General features: G+C 41.5%; 1 protein-coding gene across 9 annotated transcripts in view; it reads right to left on the reverse strand.

The window, feature by feature from the left end:
• LDLRAD4 (low density lipoprotein receptor class A domain containing 4) overlaps positions 1-20,960 on the reverse strand; it is a 335,343-nt gene that overhangs the window by 34,298 nt on the left and 280,085 nt on the right. The gene's annotated exons all lie outside the window — the stretch shown is intronic.

Consider the following 20,960-nt stretch of genomic DNA (forward strand, 5'->3'; position numbering starts at 1 on the left):
CATTTTGTGCAAGCTCAGCCTCTTTTCCCCCGAGGTCTAACCAGTTCGGTTCATGTGTGCATAAAACATCTCCAGCGCATTCTGATGCCCTGGGCTGTGTGCAGAGACTTCAGAGAAGGCTCGGTGTCTGTCACCACACTGTACCGAAAAGGTCCTGCTGTGGCCTCAGAGAAAAGGGCAGCTTGCCACGGGAATATTGCAAATAACCCCAGCCACAAGCACTGCTCTGTGACCAGAATAGCCTTTGTTTTTCCTTATTTAGGGTAAATAGCAATGATGTGGACCATAACAATAGTTTTGGCTGTAGGAGGAGTTGTCAAAGCAAAACTAAACTGTTGGTTACTGCCAGCATTAGAAACAAGAATAGTTACGTCAGCAGCTGGTCCCTGCTGTCTGTCACCTGGGGCCAAGGAGAGCGGCTGGGCCTGATGTCACCTCTGGTCCTCAGGTTGGCGAGAAGACACCACTCTCTCATGTTCTAATGACTGGGGTGAGGTGGGGGGAAGGGGGCAGGAAAGGAACAAAAGAATCACCAAGAAGATTTCCCCAAGATTTCATGTGGATAAAAGACATGGGAATTTCAGCAGGAAAATTAACAGTTGTATACATTTGCATATGACAATCAAGACAGCCTGATTTTTCTGGAGCCATTCCCATATTTAAAATGTAACTCCCCTCTCTTATGTTATGCTTTTCCCAGACTTCTGCTCAGAGTCACGTAACTGGGTGAATGAAGAGGGCCAGGCTCCCGCGACTGGGCTGGGGCTTGGTCACCCAGCTCAGGGAACCCTCCTCCGAGGACAGCTGGCCTCAGGAAGCATGGAGAGCCGCTCCTGCGGCGAGCTGGGCCTCCTGGGCTCTCCCCGGTCCTGCAGCCCTGGGTCCTCGCCGTGAGGAAATGGCAGTTTCTGGGCAGGTTAGTCGTGGTGATAAGATCACTCTGGAATCAGGTCCTTTGAGAGGGGTATTCACAAGATTGCATATGACTGTCATGCGGGTCTATCATTGAAAATTTGAGATTTTGTCAACATACGGGACTTGAAAATCTGTTCTGTCATTTGCTAATAGACATATTAGCATTTTCACATGGTGGCAAATAGTCCTCTTTGGGGACTATTATTTAAAATGCAAATTTCATGGATTAAAAAATCAAGATATTTTTCATTTTTAATGGCTGCAGGGTATTCCACTCTGCCTTACACATTTATTTTGTTTGGCTAGCATCCTCATCAACTGGGCATTTGGGTTATGGGAAATTGGTCTTAATTAAGCTCCTTGTTCATTCTGCTTAATCATGCTCAGCGTTTAATCTGTTTTTAAAAGTCACTTTAAAAGTCTTTGACTTTATGGATGACACCTTCTTTTCAAAACACTGCCCACACCTCGCAGCAGGCTGGCTGGCATGTGCTGTGCTGTTCTCGGGGCGGAGGTGAGTGTCCATCAGAGCCACGGGGCTGTGTGTCATGCGTGTCTGCCTGCCGCTTGGTTAACTCGGCACTACACCATTTCCCCGCATTCACCGAAGGGCTGTGGGGCTAAGTCACCAAGTGGTGGTTTTAATTTCGTTCCTATTCCCTTTTAAGCACCAGCCTGAGGAGAATGCTTTGGGAAGAAACTCATGACAAACATACTATTTTTTCCCCTTTCTATTGAATTTATTGAGATGACACTGGTTAACAAAATTATACAGGTTTCAGGTGCACAATTCCACACACATCATCTGTACACTGTATTGTGTGTTCACCACCTCAAGTCAAGTCTCTTGTCCGTCACCCTGTTTCCCCCCGACACCCTCTTCCACCTTCTCCCACCCCCCTAAACATCTTATTCTAGCTGGTCACGAGGATATGTGGATCACGGGGGCCTTTTAAATAAGTGCCAATATTTCTGTCCCCCTAATTCAGGGAAAATGGCAGCATGCACAGCAGAAGGGCGTGAGAAGAAATAAGTCTACTGAACAAAAACGTGCAAGTAGGAAAGTGTAAAAAAACATGTGCATTCAAGGAATCTCTCCTCCTTGTCTTTAAATATGCATCTTTAAAAGGAGTACTCTGATGGCTGATTTTACTAATGTAAGTTTGGTGTAGTTAATAAATGTCCCCAAGCTGTGCGAGGTTTCCCTGTGTACAGCAGAGGCCTGGGGAAAGGTGCAAGGGAGGGTAACTAAGACAGATATTTGCACAAGGGTCTGTTGATAGCAACAAGGACCTCAAGAGCCTCTGCCTTCACAGGCTCACTCTCCCAACATCTTCCAGGTTTCCTATATAAAGGTCTCAGTTCATTACTTCATCTGATAAATATTTACTAAGTGTCACAGTCTTCAGGAGGAAATATATTAGACCTTCCATGTAATCCGACAGACAAGCATTTACTGTAGAGTTGAACTCGTCTTAGGTTCCATCTGTAGAAAGTAGCTTATTTAAGGAACTGAACCAGCTCTAAGGATTGGCTTCCAGCCCAGATCTGACTATGACAAGCTGAGGTGGCTGGAAGCGCCTGTGTCCTGAGTGGCCAAGAGAGGCAGCACAGGGCAGGGATGTTAGCTCTTGGGCTACTCAGAGCTCATTAGCTTCCGAAAAAAATCTCTGGGTGACAAAGGGGTGCTCTGCTCTACCGGAATCTTTCTCTGTCACATACAACCTGGGTTAGCATCTAGCCTGGCCCAGTCCTCTGACTGAATTACCGTGGGCTTCTCAGTCATGCCCTGCTGTCCACCCACCCACCCCATTCTCCCACCTTCAACAGTATCCCAGTCAAAACAGAGTTTTTCTACAGAAACAGACCATTTGGAGAGTTTGAATACCTTTACAATGGTTACACAGCATAAAATTAGCATGTAAAAACATTTACAAAGATCTACTGTTCCGTTCTAGGCACTTTCGAGTACCATAGTATCCTTTATCTTCATACAATCCTGAGAAACACATTTTCTTTTTTCTTTTTTAATATTTTATTGATTTTTTTACAGAGAGGAAGGGAGAGGGAGAGTTAGAAACATCGATGAGAGAGAAACATATATCAGCTGCCTCCTGCACACTCCCCACTGGGTATGTGCCTGCAACCAAGGTAGTACATGCCCTTGACCAGAATCGAACCTGGCACCCCTGACTCCCCAGGCCGACGCTCTACCCACTGAGCCAAACCGGTTAGGGCATTCTTATTCCCACTTTATAGGGAGGGAGCTGAGTCTCAGAGAGGATGTTTTGTCCAAAGTCATGTGGCTGCTAAGAGGCGGCTGGGAGTCAGAACCCTGGGCAGTCTGACTCAGAAGCGCCTACCCACCCACCCATCACTCTGCTCAGTGGGCCGTGAACTCAGAATTAATTATCTGACAGCCAACAAACTCAAATTACCTGAAGCTAACCAGCGGATGTTAGCTGATTTATATGAACTTATTTGGATAATGTTAGCCTGATTGCCTGATTCCTTTTAGGAACTAACTTGCAAATCCATGTTAAAGACCCTGTATCTTCACGTGTTGCCAGAGGCTCTCAGAGCCGTTTTATATGTCTCTTATGCCTGTTAATGTGACTCCTGTTAAGAATTGATGGCCCTGTCCATTACAAATTCTCATTCTTTGAGGTTTATGACTGTGCTATAAAATTCTGCTCTGAGATGAAATTTTCCACATAAAAATTAAGCCCTGGAATTTGGCCTTTAGAAAACACAACAGTATATTTTAAGTAAGGCTGCTATGCTTAAAGTCACGAGGATTTTAAAAGAACACAAACTTTGTGCTCCTGCATACTCAAAACACAGTAATAGTTTGTTTGATATTTGTGGACATTAGCCTACAGCATAGAATAATTTTATAATGTATTCTTGGTGCTTAAAGATTTTAACACAGAGAGGTTCTTATGTAGAAACCTGAATGCTCTGCACGTGATCCAACCGCAGTACTCGATTCCCCATCATTTTGTACAAATGTCAGCAAATATAAAATATGAGACACGATGGAGCTAGCAAGAGAACGTGAATTAAAAGTGTATTAAATAAATTAGTTTAAATCAAATAGCCTTGAAATAGGTTCCTAATATGCAACAATAATCCTGAATTAACAACAGACTTTGAAGTTTACCTTATGCATTATCCATGCTGCTACAGTATTTTTTCCTCTAATGGAAAAAAGAATTACATGTTATTCTGTATTTATGGCAATATAGATTTTCATAATGGCTAAGTTGCTCCTAATACGTGGGTTATCCACCTTTTAAAACTGCAGCCACTCTTCCAAGTCCCAGAAGAAAATGAAAGGCAGTATAAAATTTTTATAGTGGCTACATTCAGGGGCCAGTTGGATCCAAGTTTGGGCTCTAGTCCTGCTATCTGACTATGTCAGCTTGAGCTAAACCCCTGTTTTCTCATCTTTAAAATGAGGCTAAGAATACCCACATCATAAGGTGATTAGGAGGATAAAATGAAGAACACATATAACCCTTGCTGCTCCAAGGGTGGTGCACGGACCAGCAGCAGCACTGTCACCCAGGAGCTGGTTAGAAAGGCAGGGGCCTGTGCCCAGCCCTACTAAACTAGAGCCTGCCTTTGAACAAAACCCCCAGGTGACTCATTTGCACATCAAAGCATCTTCTGAAACTTTGGTTTAATCCAAACTCCTCATTTGGACTAAATGAGCAAACCTGGGCCTCTGACAGTTTGTGTCTTTTGCACATCACACGTAGGAAATGAGAATGGAATCCAGGTCTCTGGTTTTGAACCAAAGTGACTGCTACTCAATAATGACTTTAACAAATGGTGCCCAGCATGCAAGTGCTTGTGTGCACCTGTGTGTAAAATCATACTGCGGCCCTTCTGGGCTGAGGGCAGGGCCCAGTCCCACACAGGACAGGTGCTGCTTGCTGTCTTCCCACCTGTGCTGGCGGGCTGTTCCGGATCCATCCACACCCTGTAGGAGAGGCGGTAGGGGTTGACGGTGCTCTCAGGGCTCATGAGAATGGCAAAGCCAACCAACCTATGCTAACAGAGGCTCTGGTACCAGAATACAATTTCTAGGATAGTTGGCATTCTTTATAAAATCTCCAGAAGTCCCTCAGGAACTCTGGATACCATATGTTAAGAAAGAATTCTAATTTTACCTTTTGGGAAAAACTCAAGTGTTATGAGAAGACTCTTCCTAAAGACAGAATTGTGAAGATGCCATTGGTCTACCACTATGAACCTGGCCCGACTCCCTCATGTCCTCCCTGGCCTCCCTGCTCCCTGAGAGAGCCAGATGAAAGGAGAGTAGAGTCCTGGCACTGGAGAGTTCTGGAAACAGTGTTCCACTCCTGGTGCATGTGTTCTGCCGGTAGTCAGCTGCCGGCACCCCAAACTGTCTTCCCTACCAACAAGGCTATTCACATAACTGACACATCAGCGAGGGGAAGCTCTTGAAGGAGTCGTGGAGGTGATCTACGCTAGGCCCTCTGCATGTCAGGTGACATATACACATATTCTATATAAATCATAGTAAGTATTTTAATATTTAAAATATTCAATGCGGTGAATCAGAAAAATATTTTATTCTGCTTTTCAAATATAGTACATTTCTTGATTTCATCCAAAAGTTGTAAGGCTGAATATCCTTCACAAGTCATCCTATTTCTGGGTAGATCCTAAAAAATGAGGCTCAGATGTTTTAACTCAGATAGACACCACTATTCTATTCCCAGGTCTTGAGTCCTTAAAAACTGTAACTGCCCCTTGAGATATGCGAACCACACGGACATCAGATCTGCAAACACTGTGCATTTTTGTCCACAAACAGTATATGGCACACATGTGGCATCCACAGTCGGTGTGTGTGGTTCAGACATTACTCAACGGCACTGATCGTTATTCCTGAAAACTGTCAGACAGTGGTCCCTGCCACCACACGCATTTCCTGGACGGCCTGACTCTGGACGAAGGGCCACACTGTCATCTCTGGAGCTTCTCTTTGTCTTGCCTACACATTCTCGGATGTGTCCAGTTAATACTAAGACCTTCAGATTCCTGGCTTTCTCAAAAGCATTCATTTCCTCAGAATGAGATAAAGTCATAGCACATGCGAGGGTGTTAGTTAGTGGATTAGAGCATAGGCTAAGGCAAGCACTGGAAACATCCAAGTTAATCCAAAACTACGCCAGAGCTATATAACTAGACTCTGTTTAATCTCTGGCACTTTAAGACTAGTCCAGCACATATATGCTTTAAACACAAGAATCACAGCTCTCTGGTACCAGGTCGCCTTTGGAAACATGAAGCGAATTCTCATTTATGTTAGTGTTTAGAGCTGAGCACTTACTATGTGCCACTCACTATGAGGGGACAGGGGATACAAAGAAAACCAGGAACTGTCCTTGTCCCTGACATCTCCAGTTCATGTCCTGAGCACTAGCTAGTGACACAGTGAGACTGATGTGACTTAGTGCAGTACCCGGCAGAGTGCTCAGCACAGAGCAGGTGAATGAACAAATGAATAAGTGTATGGGGTCCTCTAGGAGCATACAGCAGGGACACGTAACCCAAATGATAACAATAATAATAGCTAACACATAGCACTTACTATGTGCCAAGCAGCACTCCAAAGCAAGTACTCATTTATTTGAGCCTTACAACCATCACATGAGATGAGCACTAGTTATTACCCCAGTCTTACAGAGGAGGAAACGGAGGCACAGAGAGGTTATGTGACTTGCCCTATGTCACGCAGCTAGTTAGTGGCAGTGCCAGAACTTGAACCAGGAAGTCTCACTTCAGAATCTACTAACCGTTAGTCAGGCTAACTCTAAACGTGGCTGGTCCAGAGATGACCCCTGAGCCAAATCCTATTTTTGGAAGGACCTTGATCTAAGGGTGGGGCAAAAGTAGGTTTACAGTTGTTAATATGGAAAATAATACAATAATTAATAAATAATAACACAAGAATTAACTCTGTTTCACATACTCACAACTCTAAACCTACTTCTGCCCCACCTTGCATAAGCTCCATTTAAAGGATTCAAGAAATGAATTCAAGAAATGAATTCCTTCTCTGAGACCAAGGCTCCTGGACAGGCTAGAAGTGCACTGAGCCCACTTAACTCCACCAGCGGAGAATGAAGTCCTCCCCATCGCAGGGAAGATACTTGGAAGCAAACTTAACAACTGAAGCACTGGGCAATTCTCCTTTACGTTAAACGAAACCTATCTCTGGCAAATTAGGGCTATTGTCTTTTATGACTTTCCTTTTCATTGGCTCCGAACAGATGAAGCGGCTGGCTCTGTACTGTATAAAAAGGTAAGTAAAAATAAATGTAGATATTCATAAAAATCAGAGTTTTCCAGAAAAAAAGCACCTCTTCCTTTGTTTTCTATTTCTAATTTATTGTGTCCATAACACTTCCTTTTCTTTCATACTCAAAATGTCCTTTTGGTGTAGGGATTCACTGGAACCTATCCTAATACTAAACATTATAATGTGCCTAAAGAAATTGCTGTTTAATATCTTATTCATTTGTGAATTGAAAAAGTATTGAAACTAAAAGATAATTTTTATTTTTATTTTTTAAATATATTTTTATTGATTTCAGAGAGGAAGAGAGAGAGAGGGAGAGAGAGCTAGAAACATCATTGAGCCCACAACCCTGGCATGTGCCCTTGGCCGAAATCGAACCTGGGACCCTTTAGTCCGCAGGCAGAGGCTCTATCCACTGAACCAAATTGGCTAGGGCTAAAAGATAATTTTTAAATACACTTTGATGTCAGTCATATTTCTTTGTTTAAATGAGGAATCAATCTACATAGGCAATGAAATCACCACATGGAAACATGAAGAATTTAGGTGCACACACCAGCCTGTGATTACCAAGATAATGAAGATAACGTGGGCTTTATGAGAACATCACGCCACCATGAAACAGGCAGAAACCAAAATAGTTAGGAAAGCAAGCACCCACTGCTCCAAAGGCCTGAGAGGGCCTTTTATGTGGATAAGGAGAAATGTGGTTTTGTTTTGATTAAAAGTGACCTTAATCAAGTCTGTTATTCTCAACAAAAACATCCAAATTAGGAAAGTAATAAAATATATCAAAATAGAGTGGCAATAATAAAAATCTTCAGAGTTTCCACAGGAAGAATGGGTTTCTGGCACAAACTCACTTAATCTTGGTTATACAAATAAAACTGAATTTTTAAAATTTAAAGAGCCAGAATGGTAATATTGTCAACGTCTTTACAATATTTTTCTTGAAATATACCTTACAGAAAAACTTTTAAAAATGGTCTATTATCACTTAGTACTCTGAGAGGCAACTATAGCCTTACAAAATGTATCCTACATAATAAAACCCTAATATGCAAATTGACCAAACAGCGGAATGACCAGTTGCTATGCCATTCATTGACCATCAGGGGGCAGACGCTCAGTGCAGGAGCTGCCCCCTGGTGGTCAGTGTGCTCCCAGGCTGGCAAGCACAGTGGCGGTGGTGGGAGCCTCTCTCGCCTTTGCTGCAGACGGGCGGTAAGGAGCAAGGGGTCCTGGACTGTGAGAGCCCCGGACTGCAAGAGGGATGTCTGACTGCTGGCTTAAGCGAACATCCCCTGTGGGGTCCTGGACTACAAAAAGATGCAAGCAAGACTGAGGGACCCTCTCAACCCCCAATGCACAAATGTCATGCACCAGGCCTCTAGTTTCTTAAATAATAAAACTTTAAAATTGAAATCAGTCCTTGATTCATGGGCAGCAGAATAGATGTTGTGTTAGTGTCACCTTAGGTGACCTTTAGTTGGAGCATAGGCCTGGCTGGCCACTTCAGAGGTGCGGGCTACACAGGGGCTGTGCAGAGGTCTTGGGCACTCTGGGATCCAGGTCTGCCTCTCAGACTCCAACTGGCTACCCAGCATGTGTGGTGGCAGTGTCCAGTGTGGGAGGTGGGCTGAAGGCTGTAGCACCTCCAGGCTTCCTGCAGCTCCCTGCTTCTCCACTACCAGAGACAGTCCGTTGGAGTGCCAGGGAGTCTCACCATTGGCCAAGATGGTACAGGGGAAAGTTCTTACACTGAGCATGCCAAAAGCTAGAAAGGTGACTGGATAGGACCCTGGCATGGCACGCCAAAAGCTAGCAACAGAGGGCTTTATAAGAACAGCGGGCTTGAGCAGGAAGCGGGGATGGTCTTTGAGACGAAAGTCCACCATTCTCCCAGGTTGCAACACCTGAATAAAACGTCTTTCCTTTTGTAGCAGCACCTATCTCATAAGTTTGGCTTTCATTGGGGCAGGCAGCCGAACGTGGGTTTTTGGTTACATCAGCAGGCAAGAAAACATTAATCTCATTGTATGTCTCCTTCAAAGCTTCCTGGTGACCAGGTGCATTATCAATGAGCAGTAATACTTTGAAAGGAATCTATTTTTCTAAGCAGTAGGTATCAATAGGGGACTTAAAATATTCAGTAAACCATGTAGTAAACAGATGTGCTATCATCCAGGCTCTGTGGTTCTATTTATAGAGGACAGGTAGAATAGATTCAGCGTAATTCTGAAGGGCCCTAGGATTGTCAGAATAGTAAATGAGCACTGGCCTCAACTTGAAGTTACCAGCTGCTTGAGTCCCTAAAAAGAGAGCCAGCCTGTCCTTTGAAGCCAGGCATTGACTTTTCCTCTCTAGGTATGACAGTGCTAGATGCCATCTTTTTCTAATATAAGGTTGTTTTCACCTACACTGAAAATCTGTTGTTTAGTGTAGTCACCTTCATTAGTTACCTTAGCTGCAGCTTCTACATCAGCATTTGCTGCTTCACCTTACACTTTTATGTTATGGAGAGGGCTTCTTTTCTTAAAACTCACGAACCAACCTCTGCTAGCTTCAAATGCAGTAAACAGATGTGCTGTCATCCAGGCTTTGTGGTTCCGTTTCTACAACTTCCTCACATATCTCAGCCTTCATAGAATTGAAGAGAGTTAGAGCCCTCCTCTGAATTGAGCTTTGGCTTAAGGCAGTGGTTCTCAGCCTTCCTAATGCTGCGACCCTTTAATACAGTTCCTCATGTTGTGGTGACCCCCAACCATAAAATTATTTTCGTTACTACTTCATAACTGTAATTTTGCTACTGTTATGAATCATAATGCAAATATCTGATATGCAGGATGTATTTTCATTGTTACAAATTGAACATAATTAAAGCATAGTGATTAATCACAGAACAATATGTAATTATATATGTGTTTTCCGATAGTCTTAGGCGACCCCTGTGAAAAGGTCGTTCGACCCCCAAAGGGGTCGTGACCCACAGGTTGAGAACCGCTGGCTTAAGGGAACGATGCGACTGGTTGGATCTTCTATCCAGACCACTAAAACTTTATCCATATCAAAAATAACGCTGCTTTGTTTTCTTATCATTTGTGCATTCACTGGAGTAGCACTTTCAATTTCCTTCAAGAACTTTTCCTTTGCATTCACAACTTGGCTAACTGGTGTAAGAGGTCTAGTTTTGGACCTCTCTCAGCTTTGATATGCCTTGGTCCCTAAGCTTAAACATTTCTGGCTTTTGATTTAAAGTGAGAGACATGCTACTCTTCCTTTCAGTTGAACACTTAGAGGCCATTGTAAAGTTATTAATTGGCCTACTTTCAACATTATTGTGTCTCGGGGAATCAGAAAGTCCAAGGAGAGGAAGAGAGGCTGGGGCACAGATGGTCAGTGGAGCAGTGAGAACACATGCAACACTTATTAAGTTTGCTGTCTTATACGGGCATGATTTGTGGCACCTCAAAACAATTACAATAGTAACATCACAGGTCACCATAACACGTATAATAACGAAAAGGTTTGAGCCTTAACCGGTTTGGCTCAGTGGGTAGAGCATCAGCCTGCAGACCAAAGGGTCCCGGGTTTGATTCTGGTCAAGGTTGCAGGCTCCTCCCTGTCCCGGGCCCTGGTCGGGGCTCATACAGGAGGCAACCAATCAATGTGTTTCTCTCACAGTGATATTTCTCTGTCTTTCCCTCCCTCTTCCACTCTCTCTAAAAATCAATGGAAAAATATCCTTGGGTGAGGATTAAAGAAAAAAAAAGTTTGAAATATTGGGAGAATCACCATAATGTGACACAGACACACGAAGTTAGCAACTACTGCTGGGAAAATGGCACCAATATATCTGCTCATCACAGGTTTGCTACAAACTTTCAATTTGTAAAAAACTAGTATCTGCGAAGTGCAATAAAACAAGGTATGCCTGTAATGTGTTTGAAATTGAACACATCCTATATAATAAAAGGCTAATATGCAAATCGACCCAATGGCAGAATGACCAGTCGCTATGACATGCACTGACCACCAGGGGGCAGCTCCTGTGTTGAGTGTCTGCCCCCTGGTGGTCAGTGCACTCCCACAGGGGGAGCACCACTCAGACAGAAGCCAGGCTCACAGCTGGTGAGTGCAGCGGAGGTGGCGGGAGCCTCTCCTGCCTCCGCAGCAGTCAGACATCCCCCGAGGGCTCCTGGACTGCGAGAGGGTGCAGGCCAGGCTGAGGGGACCCTCCCCACCCCCTGAGTGCACGAATTTAGTGCACTGGGCCTCTAATTAAAATATAATATGGGAGATTCACTTCCAGAATTACAGGGTAAGGAGTTTGATGGATCCACTCCCCAGAAAAATAACCATTATTTAAAAATAACCATGTAAAATCTCTGAAAATTATCCAAAAGGAATACAGCAAATTAAGAAATATTTAGGAGTAAATGAAACTTAAAGCAAGAAGAAGGTGGGAAATAATGAAGGTTAGACAAAAAAAATAATCAAATATAAAACAGAAAGAAAAAAAAAATGAACAAACCCAAAATTTGGTTCTTTGAAAAGGTCAACAAAATTGACAAATCTTTAGTAGATTTACCAAGAAAAAAATTCAAATGACTAAAATCAGGAATGAAAGAGGATGTATCCATTTGCTTCAAAGGATACCATCAAGGAAAAGGAAAAAGACAACCCACAGAATGAGAGAAAATTTTTACAAATCACATATCTGATAAGGGACTCGTATCTAGAATATATGAATAACTTTTACCACTCAAAAATAAAAATAAAAAAATTAAAAATGGGCAAAGGATCTAAACAGAGAGCTCTCCAAAGAAGATAAACAAATGGCCAAAAAGCACATGAAAAGGTGCTCAGCACCATTAGCCATCAGGGAAATGAAAATCAATTCCGTAATGAGATTCCACTTCCCACTCAGATGTCTATAATCAAAAGACCAATAACCTGATGAAAGCATGAAGAAATGAAAACCCTCATATACTGCTGATAGGAATATCAAATGGTGCAGCTGCTGTGGAACACAGTCCGGAAGCTTCCTACAAAGTTAAACATACAGTTACTATATGACGCAGCAATCCCACCCAAGAGAAATGAAAACATATGCCCACACAAAAACTTGTGCAGAAATGTTCCCAGCAGAAATATTCATAATGGCCAAAAAGTAGAAACATCTCAAATATCCATCAACAGGTAAATATGTTGTATCCATAGAATGGAATATTACTCGGCCATAAAAAGAAATGAAGTATGGGTACATGCTATCCATGGATAAACCTTAAAAACATTGTGCTAAGTAAAAGAAGCCTGTCACAAAACACCACATACTATGAGATTCCATTTATATGAAATGTCCAAAATAGGCAAATCTATAGAGACAAAGAGTAGATTAGTGGTTGTCTACAGCTGGGGACTTGGGGGACAATAGGGATGAGTATCACTGGGTGTGAGGTTCCTCTGTGGAGTGACAGAAATGTTCTACATTTAGATTGTGGTAGTGGCTGCACAACTCTGTAAATATCTAAAAACTACTGAAGCATATTTTAAATGGGGGGGATTGTATGGTATGTAGATTATATCTCAATAAAGTTGATATAATAAACAGAACTATGAAATGAAATGTTTTATGATATTAACAATTAATTGCATTTTACTGATGCTTATCATTTTTGTATTTCCAGCTTTAAAAATCAATGGGCTTGTGTTTGTAATATTTATGTTTTGTGCCGTTGTTTGCAAGCACCTTTTTGGGAGGAGATGATCATTATTCCCAATAAATATAAAATTAACTTGAATATAATTATTGATATGCTTTTCCTTGGTAACATTAAATTTTGAAAAACCAGAAGCATCTATCAGAATAATGAAACATAGAGACCTAAGAAATACTACACTGAGATACATTTGCAAAGTGATTGCGTTTTTTAATCTCCTCACTAGTATTTCAATATTAGTGTTTCTTAACCAGTGGTTCATAATGGGTATAATTTAAACAATATTGCTTAGAATAAGGTCAAATTGAACCAATAGTGGTCAGAATCACTACGGTGGCTGGCAATGTGAGCTGATGGCAGACTGACAGGGAGTCTGAGCCTGGAGCCACCTCCTCTAAGCCCTGCTCTCACCAGGCGAGCTCCTGGGCTCGCACTCATGCCACCTCTGAGAGGGAGCTGCTCCTCAGAGCACCTCTCCGAGACACAGACTCTCTCTAGGACCCCAAGACATGCTGTGTGTGCAGTGTAGCTATGGAGGTGTACATATGAATACACTAGAGGCCTGATGCACAAAATTTGTGCAGGAGTAGGCCTTCCTTCCCCCAGCTGCTGGCACCAGCTTCCCTCTGGCACCTGGGCTTCCCTCGCAGCCCTGGCTTCATCCGGAAGGACGTCCAGGAGGATGTCTGGTCTAATTAACATATTACTCTTTTATTATTATAGATGATAATGATAAATAAGGACGGAGATGGAAAATCAGGATATAAGAAAGTTTAGGAGGAAAAGGAAAATTTATAAAGACTGCCCAAAGCTCCCATCCCCATACCCCTCAGCACCCGCTCCTCCATTCCTAAGCCACAGTCAGACACAGGTGCAGGTGGAGCTTCCCTGCAGCGAATGATCACAGAGCATCTCCTATGTAAACACCACCATGTAAACAACACCATTGTGAGGAAAGAAGGGAAATCCATGCCCAGGTCAGCTCACAAAAACCTCACCATCTTGCTGGGGAAACAATCCCCTCCCCACAAAGGCAATTAGAAAATTTTAAAATAGTATTTTTATTTTGCAAATGGCACTTAATAAATTTAAAAATATTTCTACATTCATTTGCTATAATCAAATTTTAAAATGTGAGAGTCAGATAATAAATTCCTAGAACTTGAATCCCTTCACCAGTGTGGGCTTCCTTCTACACCCCAATTGGGAACCAAGACTTTACAAAGTCCTTCTAAAATATTTATAGACTACAAATTTAATTTTTTCATGTCCCTGGTTCTCATCTTGAATTTCTATGAGTTAAATGTAAGATTGCCAACATTCATTAATCTGCCTTGGAAATATCATACCTATACTCTTTTGTGTAAGATTTTTTTTCCTCAAAAGGGTTAAAAGCCTGGTTGACTACAGAGCGCCAAGCCTACCAAGACTATAACTAATATATATCCTATACACCCTACCTAATAGTATTCCTTCTTTAGCCTACAGCAGATCTTCCCATGTGGCCGTATCAGACAGACAGGCCATTCATTTCCCTAATCACGATGCTACCCTTTTCTGGCCTTCAGAGAGAAGAAAGCTGTACAGTGTATTCAAGTCCTGAGTCACAATCCATGAGGGCAGTTAGTGCAGTGGACTGCAACCAGCATTTAAAGAAACAGGGTAGAATAGAAAATATTAGAGAGCAAGTAGTAAGGATAAGCACTATGAGACGGTTTGGTTGGGTTCTGCATGTCCAGGCCTGTGTTTGTACTGGGTTGTGAGGTAAGTTGTATTTCTCACGGTAGTAGGTCAGGGTTAAAAAAGTTTGAAAGGCAGTAGTTGAAAGAGTAAAGACTATTCAAATATTTCCTTTCCCCCCTATTATATAAGGTAAATCATCTTCCACAAAAGTCCATTCTTCATCAGGAACTTACTAGCAACTCATTAGTGAAGGTCTTTTTAAGGTTTATGATTATAATTCAGAAGACTAACACATGGACACCAGGTGGTATCCTTCTGGTTGAAGGTCCTGGGCTGGAACCTGACCCCCCACCTGTGAACTGTGTGGTGCTGGATTCCTCACATAACCTTCCCTAGCATCTGTTTCCTCATCATCAACCCTAAATGCCCTAAGTAAGTCATAAAGATCAAATAAAACCATGTATGTATGTACATGGCATACACTCTCATTGGCCTCATTTACAAATGCATTGGCTCCACTGCTCACAATCCTTGAATTCAACTCTGCACATATTCTTTAGAGCAGTGGATCACAGCAGGCTGCAGATTTTATCGCCCGGGTATTTTACAAATACCAATGGCTTAGCCTCATCCCAGACTGACTAAATCAGAAGCCTCAGAGGCGGACTTAGGCGTCTGGAGTTTTTAAAGCTCCCCAGGTGATTTTAGTGTGCAGCCAGAGTTAAGAATCACTGTCCTAGACCGGATTACTGCTGCATTTGCTTTATTTTTAAAATTCTGTCTGCTGTCTACTTCTCTCTATAAATACAGACAGACAAGTGCGCACGCGTGCACACACACACATCTTTTTGGAGTACATTTTTCCATACTGCAGCTGATTTTAGAAAGAAACAAAAAGCTAAGGCTGATTTACTTAACTTCTTCATCCCTATTCTATTACCCAGTGATATTAAATGTGAAACACAAAATCTTTGCCACCAAACCAGTTTCCATAATAAAAATCTTTAATTTAGACAAATTATTACTCTTGATATTCTCAAGAAAATCCCTAAAGAGTTTTTATTTATATGGAATTATTTTTAAATTGTTGGAAAGAGAAGTAGAATTCTACAGTGAGAAACAGCACAAGATTTGAGTTGTCTTTTTTCTTCTAGATATTTTAATTGTTCAAAGACCAAAACAACTCCCTTTTCAAAGGCAACTACAACCCACACATGATTACTGGGTTAGTAATTCACTCCTAAAGAATGGGGAGAAAAAGGAACCCTCATGCTCTGCTGGTGGGAATGCAGACGGGTGCAGCCACTGTGGAGAACAGTATAGAGTTTCCTCAAAAAACTAAAAATGGAACTTCCATTTGACCCAGTGATCCCATTTCTAGGAGTATATCCCAAGAAACTAGAAACACCAATCAGAAAGGATATATGCACCCCCATGTTCATAGCAGCACAATTCACCATAGCTAAGATTTGGAAACAGCCTAAGTACCCATCAGCAGATGAGTGGATTAGAAAACCTTGGTACATCTACACAATGGAATACTATGCTGCAGTAAAAAAGAAGGAATTCTTACCATTTGATACAGTATGGATGGAGCTGGAGAGCATTATGCTAAGTGAAATAAGCCAGTCAGAGAAAGATATATATCACATGATCTCACTCATTTGTGGACTTAATGAACAATATAAACTGATGAACAAAAATAGATGTAGAGACAGAGAAGCATCGATCAGACCATCAAACCTCAGAGAGAAGGTAGGGGAGGGTGGGCGTAAGGGGGAGAGATCAACCAAAGGACTTGTATGCATGCATATAAGCCTAACCAATGGACACAGACACCAGGGGGTGAGGGCATGAGTGGGGGGGGGCAATGGGGGGATAAGGACACACATGTAATACTTTAATCAGTAAAGAAAAAAATAAAATAAATAAAACAGGGTCAAGATAGTCCCAAGGAACTGATGGGGATCACATATTCTTTGTGAGGAGACTGTGTTGAACAGAGAGACAGATCTAAAAAATGTCTTCCAAAATTGAAGCTGCTTACGGAAAACACCAGGTACGTCTGCTACAAACCAAATCATGGGGAGAAAACATGCCTTTTGTTCCTTCCCTTGATGAGATAACAGCCACATGTTATACTTAAAAAAAACTCTAAGGAAAGGAAAGAAACTAAAGACTTAGAAATAATGTATCAACTTGATGGTATATTTGAAAATGTATTCCTTATTGAAGCTCCATTTGTGAATTGATTTTTGATATTCTATTAAAAAATAAGGAACAGTAATCCAAATATTTCCAGAAAATGGAGAAATCGATATGTAGGTTTGTTACCCAGACTCCAAAAATTATTTATCTATAAAATCCTTGTGTAAAAACATACAGATCTGCCTGATTCATTCAGAGCAGAGAAGCTCAAAATGATATTCAAAGGGGGAAGAAGAAGGAAGCTCCTGCCGAGGGTGAAAGAGAAGGCACAGGTGTGGCCCCAGACATTTCTGGTGTAAATGTCACTAGTGGTTTTAACCTCAAGCAAGGAATGAGTGTGTCTTCTCACAGTATTTTCATAAAGGTTTCATTGGGAGGGGAATATGAGGGACTATTCTTTTGACAATATCATTTCACAGATGAATGATGTTGGACCATGTCCTCCTTAGGAACCTAGAAAATGATGCAATCTGTATCAACAGCTTTCTGGACTCAGGTGTTCCATGAGTCTAAAATAAAGAAATTATCAGTAACTTAAGAAACATCATCTAAGTTATGTAAAAGAGAGCCGAGATCAACTATTATTATTTAAATGTATTCTGGGACTAATTTTTAAGGTTGAAAGTGACCCTATTTATTTGTAGGCACTGGAAAGCTAAGTAAATGTACATTGGATTTGATATGAGGAAACAGAATTATGAACAAGATTAGGCTCAATCATAAATGACAGTTCTTAAATATTGGCAAAAAATAATCCCACTGTGTACCTGGCCTGGGCATTGGCCCTAGAAGGGATTCAAGGACCTACAGATCTGTCCAAAGATCCAGCTATCCAAGGGAGAGTTTACTCTGCAAAACCTCCATGTCTACTGGAGGAGGGAAAGAGGTCTAACACAGAAAGGCAGAAGTAACTGGAACTGTTTAGCCCTCTGTGCCTTGAACCATTCCACCCCAAAAGCTAATTAAGGTCTAGGGAGTTAGCTAGTCCTCACCTTATCCCTGCAGGCAGGCTGAGGGTGAATGTGGTTGATGGATGATGAACAGTTGACTGCTCTCAATAAAGGCTGGGACAGTAAGTTTCTCAGATTCCCTGCAACTAACATAGTGCCTGGTACTGTAAGCACTCAGTAAATATGTGCAAAATATATGAGCATAAGACCATCTAACACGAATAGAATTCTGGAGTACGATGCCTCGGGCAGTGCTTCTCAGTGTGGTTCCTGGCCAGCAGCATCAGCATCAGCATCAGCATCACCTGGAAGCTTGTCAGAGCTGTACACTTTCAGGCCCACCTCAGATCTACTGAATCAGAAACTCTGGGTGTGGGGCCAACAGTCTGGGTTTTACAGAGTCCTCCAGGAGATTCTAGTGCATGTTAGAGTTTGAGAACTGTTGACCTGGGGAAGTTGAGGCATTTTAAGAGTGAAAAATCTCCAAGAAGAAAACGAATACACACATAATGTTTTGATATTACCAGCTTCCTGGGCACTTGGATTTCTCTAGATCTTTCATTCCCATGACTCTGGACTTGCAATCCCTGTTGTCTTTTGAAGTAGATGTAATGTTACAGGGACACATATGCATATAGGAACACCCTAATTTTTTAGGTGTCTAGGCTGTTTCAAGATTGACTTGAAAGTTAGACCCTTGAGTATTTTAGTGTGCATTTGTGCATGCACACATGTGTGCATGAGTGTGTAGATGTGTTGTAAATAAACACAGAATTAGAAAGTACACAGTATCTTCAACTAACCCATTCTGGGGAAAAAACAAAAACCCTGAACAATGAGAAATAATTTCCTGAAAAGGACACTTGTAAAATCACAACCCTGTCACATGAAGTCTGATTCCGATGAGTCCGAGAAGAAAACCATTGCTGTCTGGGAACGGAGACCCGGGGAAGCCTTCGCCAATGAAAGACAGCCCATTTTCCTAATCAGGGCCTCTTTCTGATGCACTTTAACATTTTTTTTTAGCTGTCTACTATTTAAAATTAATATTGTGACTGAATCAATTTCTTCTCTCTTTAACATTTCTCATTTCTGCTCATTTCATTTGCAGGTCTAATTTTTTTCAAGAATTCCACTGATAGTACTAGACATGTGGATCATTCTGTATTTGAGTTTCCTACTTACATTCCATTTTGACTCAGCATTCATTTTCACCCACAAGGGAGACTGTAGAACATATATCCACGTTAATGAAAAGAAATTTTTAAAAAGAATATTGAGTCAAAATATCTTAAGGACTGAAAGAAAACGCTACTTCTGATCACACTGTACCCTCCCTCTACTCTTCCCCCTTGCATGTTATTTTGGCTGCGGGAATGAAGTTCCTCTTTACATAATTTCAAAACCAGCATGAATGTCACAGAAAAACTGTGGTCAGAAGGGCATTTCGGTGCTAGAGGAGGTAATGATAAATAATGAAGGGGGAAAAAGAACTTTCTATTTTTAATTCTCCTACTGGTATTTTAGTTAAAGTAACCAGCCAGTTCTTTAGTAATCACTCCAATACACTTCATAATATTTTCATTAGACTGTGACTGTTACATAGTTTTGCATTCTGTCATATCTGAAGGATATAAAAAGCAACGGTCTATTTAAGTCCTAACAGATAAATCTCACAAACTCCCAGGCTTCCACCTTGTGCAGTCGAATGTGCAATGTGAGACTGAGAACTTTTTAAGAAAGTAACCCCTTTCTTATCTGAAGTCAAACTGCAACCTTCCTACTTGAAATCTTTAGGCTTTAGAACTTTGAAATGAAATATAAAAGCACTTTCTCTACATTCTAGGTTTGAAAAATAATTCTCCTTGGCTGATGTTCTTATTTCTTCTCTTTTTACTTTGTATTGTCTGTTTTGCCTGAACTCAGTGAGCATCTTTCTTTTTCTTTTAAATAGTAACAGAGGTCAAACAAATCCACAAGAAATGAGATACTACGTAATAACTAGATAGGGAAAGAGAAAAAGGAGAAAGAAGGGGACTGTGTGTATGTGTGTGCATTTCAGGGTTCTGAGGCTCCCCTTATAATGGGAAAATTGCTATCATAATCTGACTTCATTTGGCTATGGGAGAAAGACAAAATGCTAACTGTGACTCAGAATCCTTCTCAGCTTTTATTCTTTACTATGTCTTCTTCTTCTTTTTTCCCCCCCTCTTAGATAAGAGTAATTTCAGCCTCAAGGACTTGGTCACATTTTCAACTTTAATTCATCAGCTATTCGGTATTAACTAGCTTGTGAATTACACACATTTTTGATCAGCTTCTTAAAGGGAAGAAGCAAGGGAAATGTGATGGTTTGATGGACAAGTTCATTCAGAAAGAAGTAATTTTGCAGATATTAGCTACCTTTCAGTTCCCCTATTCGATTTGTCCCCCTGGCTTGGTTCAATGTTGAGATATTTTTCTTTCAACACAGAACTTATTATTCTGTCATGTAGTGTTACCAGGAATCTGTAATCGCCACATAACCTAACACCAACCTGTGTTAAGTAACAGATAGACTGGTTGGTGTAGCAATTGTGCTTACATTCGGAGAGCATCTAGGAGAGCAGTTGTCTGCATCAGTAAAATTCATCACTAAAATTAAATGTTTTAATTTTCCTAATGGGCTTTGAAGGGGGAGGGAAACCAAATGTGCCTTTGAAAGATAATCTCCTGGAAGAGGAAGTCTGTACAGAGGCTTAATCAAATCTGGGCAGAAGTTGTGTTGCCAAAATGACTAATCATCAAAATGACCCTTCCTTCTCATTAGTGCGTTAATAAGTGTGGACATCCCTCACCTGGAGCAGACTGCTAATCCCCATTGTCAGGCATAATCCGTTTCTTCTCCCCTCTCTTCAACCTGACATGAAAAGCTTAGGCAGGCCCCTTTTAAAAACTAAAACCAGAAGGCACTGTTATTCACCACTAAAGATATAAATGAGAGCTGGTAACAAATTGGCTCTTGATGCATTAGAAATGAACCCCCTGGCAAACTCCTGCTCTCTCTCCTGCAGAGCCAAAGCATTGGCTAGACAGGTGTATTAGGGACACGGGCTGTCTGGGTGCTATGGAAATCACGCCATGTGCATCTGACTATCGGCA

This window comes from Myotis myotis, unplaced genomic scaffold (assembly GCF_014108235.1).
Source record: "Myotis myotis isolate mMyoMyo1 unplaced genomic scaffold, mMyoMyo1.p scaffold_m19_p_9, whole genome shotgun sequence".
Taxonomy (NCBI): domain Eukaryota; kingdom Metazoa; phylum Chordata; class Mammalia; order Chiroptera; family Vespertilionidae; genus Myotis; species Myotis myotis.